At 37.9% G+C, this 3881-nt stretch overlaps 1 pseudogene; it reads left to right on the plus strand.

The window, feature by feature from the left end:
* Nucleotides 1-2108: 2108 nt before the first annotated feature.
* LOC143643631 (olfactory receptor 10A2-like) lies at nucleotides 2109-3055 on the plus strand (annotated as a pseudogene).
* The last annotated feature ends 826 nt before the right edge of the window (nucleotides 3056-3881 follow it).

Here is a 3881-nt window from a genome sequence, read left to right on the forward strand (position 1 = left end):
AGGAGCCCTTCACTTAACCCTACAAAGGCATCAAGTGTGGAGCAGAAACTGGGTATGTGTGGATATGACCAGCTTTGTTTTAGCAAATAGAGTAACAAAGTGGAAAATGGATCATAAAAATGGAATATGAGTAGAGGAGGACAGACTTTAACCTCTCAACTGCTCTCCTGAATCCAGGCATGGAATTTTCACATGTCAGAGTATTCTTTATATTACTTGCAATAACTCACCATGTCATTCCCCTGATCCAAATATCGAGTGGTGAGCTCTTCTTCATTCATATAATAAAGCCCAAACTCCTATCACGGCATAAACAATGAATAATTCTGTAACATGTAGAACGAATTTACCACATGCTAGTTCCTCTTTAATGTGATATAAATTCTTTTCTTTTTGGCATCTAATAATGATTTTACTTTGTTATTGAGTTTATTTTTCTTGAAATAATTTTCTAATGACGTTCAACTGCTTTATTACTGTTTTTATTTATTTATTTATTTATTTTCTTTATTAGAGAAATTGTGGGGTTAACAAAATAATCCTGCATAAAAAAACAGGATACCCACATAACTCCCTTTTACTAACACCTTGCGTTGGTATGGGACTTTTGCTACAACTGATGATAGCACACTTTAATAATTGCTATTAACATAGGCCAAGGTCTAATCTAAGATACACTGTGTAATGTACTTCTATGGAAATTTTTAAAATTTTTATTCTGTTATCATAAGTACAATCTAACATTTCCCCTTTTAATCATACTCAGATATATATTTCAGTGCTGTTAATTGTATTCACAATGCTGTATTATCAATTCCATCATCCATTGCCAAAATAATGGTATTATTTCCACCATTCCAAATAGGAACCCTGTTCATTTTAAAACTTAACTTCCCATTCCTTACCCACACCCTGTCCTCTAGTAAACTTTTAGATTTTGATTCTATGAGTTTGCTTATTTTAAATATTTCATATAAATAAAATCATACAATATTTGTCCTTTTGTGCCTGGCTTATTTCTCTCACCAAGATTCATGCATGTTGTCACATATATCAGGACCTCATTTCGTTTTACAGCAGATGAATTTCTTTATCATTTATCCCAGTATATCAGTCCACTCCATTTCCAGTTCATCTCACCATTTCCTGTGAAAATTGCAAGTTCAAGAAAACTAATATAAAGAAGAAGAGAGATGCATCTGATCATCTATTGCAAACTAGAAACTAATCTTATAAAAGAAGCATCCAGGAAGCCTAAAGAATCTCCTGATTATCTACATAACTATTCTGGGTTACCTTGGTTCTCTTTTCCTCTATCTTTACTGTGATTTAGTAGAAATTCCAACCCTAATTCCCTTTTTTCCTAATGCAATTATGATCTAGTTCTTATAGCAAGGCAGCACAGTCAGGTGAAGCATAGTTTTGGACTTAGGAGCTACACAGATGTACCTGGAATTCTGGATCTGCCATTTAATTGCTGCATGTCCTTGGTCAAGTTCCTTAATTTCTCTAAACCTTGTCTACTCATCTCTACAATAGGGATATGTACAGATAAAGCCATACATTGCATATGTGAAATATTTGGCACATACTTGGCCTTCAATACATGTTACTTTACTCCCTCATATCCCAATTTCTAACTAGGCACTAAAGAATCACAAAGATGCATTATTCTTCATTTTAATTATAAATGTGTTTTAAAGTTTTGATAATTCATATGTATACATTTTTAAATGAGATGATAAGTTTTAGGCCATGCTTTTCAAAATTTTTGTATTTTCAGGGAATTCGTTGCCTTCAAAATATTTTTGGTGGCCCCATCAGGGACAGAAAAGCTCATGTTTCTGACATAACAAAACTTTTCTGCACATTTTAGTGTGCAAACAGAAAAATATCAACTCCTCCAGAAGCTGATCCAGGCCGATCTGAGGACTCAGGCTCTGGCCATTCGTCCTGTGTCTTTAAATTTAGACAGCACAAGACGTTTCCACCTGAGATTTTCATCATGCATCTTTCATTGACACTGAGAAGATATCTGAAAAACAAATCTACAATCTGATTCTCCCAATTAAAGAATCTCTCTTCAGGTCCAGAGCAGGGGATTTATGCTTATACCTATGGCCGGAGGAAACTGGACAAGAATAAGTGATATTCATGAGCTTCTATTCCCTACCTACTAAAATACAGTCCTTACTCTTCCTGATATTCCTGATATACTTTGATGCGAAACAGCCTCATCATTCTGGTTACACTGGCTGACCCCATGCTGCACAGTCCTATGTATTTCTTTCTCAGGAACTTGTCCTTCTTAGAGATTGTCTTCAACCTGATGACTGTGCCCAAGGTGTTGGGGACCCTGCTTTTCCAAGACACAACCATCTCATTCCTTGGATGTGCTACGCAGATGTATTTCTTCTTTTTCTTTGGGGTTGATGAATGCTGCCTCCTGGCCACCATGGCATATGACCACTTTGTAGCCATCTGTAATCCCTTACACTATCCAGTTATCATGGACCCAAACACCTGTGCCAAACTGGCTGCAGCCTCCTGGTTTCCAGGCTTTCCAGTGGCTACTGTGCAGACCACGTGGCTCTTCAGCTTTCCTTTCTGCAGCACCAACAAGGTGAACCACTTCTTCTGTGACAGCCCACCTATGCTGAGGCTGGTCTGTGCAGACACAGCACTGTTTGAGATCTACGCCATCATCGGAACCATTCTTGTCGTCATGATCCCCTGCCTGTGGATCCTATGTTCCTACACTCGCATTGTTGCTGCCGTCCTCAAGATTCCCTCAGCTAAAGGGAAGCAAAAGGCCTTCTCTACCTGTTCTTCTCACCTCCTTGTCGTCTCCCTTTTCTATATCTCTTCAAGCCTCACATACTTCAGACCTAAGTCCAATAATTCTCCTGAAGGCAAGAAGCTTCTCTCATTGTCCTACACTGTTGTGACTCCCATGTTGAACCCCATCATCTATAGCCTGAGAAACAACGAGGTGAAGAATGCTCTTGGCCGGACCTTCCCTAAGACTCTAAACCTCAGAAACTGCATGCTATAGACATAAAGATTGAATACGTTTAGGTTGCTTGAATGGGGAAAAGTCAGTTTCATGTTTGGCGCTCCTCTCTGCCTGTTCACACATCTCCGTTTGAGGAATTCTGACTGCTAAAATGGCTATTGAAAATCTCACTGGAGAGAAGGGAGCAGTGAGGTAGTTTAGCCGTGTCATGCAACCTGCCAAACTCCTCTGCCTGCTCATTGTAGATTCACATTTTCTCAGCATTCTGCAATTGCCATCTTGAAATTTCTGTGGCCAAGTCATTCCAGGTATTTACATTGCTAATGTTTGCCAGTGTGACATTCATTGTATGAATCTGCTTGTAGCAAGAACTGTGAGACACACAAAGAGAAATACAACAAATGTATCAGAAGTCATCTTGGCATTTTATTTTGCTTTGGACATGACTGACTTCATTCAGCAGAAGGAAAAATCAATAATCCTTCTAGTGCATAATTCTTATCTGTTTTATGTCATTTCTTATGTTCGGAGGCAGTGTTGCCTCAAACATGTTCGTACTTAATATGGATGAAATAAAGTGGGTCACAAATCACCATGCATATGTTTTTAAAACCCCAGGAGTCTGAGTCAATTCACTCCTCATTCTGTTTGTTTTTACCCAGGGACAATTACCTGAGTTTCCAATTTTCTCTCTCAACTCTATTTTCAGGTTATTAAGCCTTGTCAAAGTAGTTTCCAAATTTCATAAACCAATTTCAGCCATGGTGCTAAATTTTACAAGGCTTGCAATGGATCCTTGTTGCATTTTTTGTTTAATTCCTTTAATTGAAAAAAAAATGTTGATATGAAATTACAAAAGAAGATA

This window comes from Tamandua tetradactyla, chromosome 8, assembly GCF_023851605.1.
Source record: "Tamandua tetradactyla isolate mTamTet1 chromosome 8, mTamTet1.pri, whole genome shotgun sequence".
Classification (NCBI taxonomy): Eukaryota; Metazoa; Chordata; class Mammalia; order Pilosa; family Myrmecophagidae; genus Tamandua; species Tamandua tetradactyla.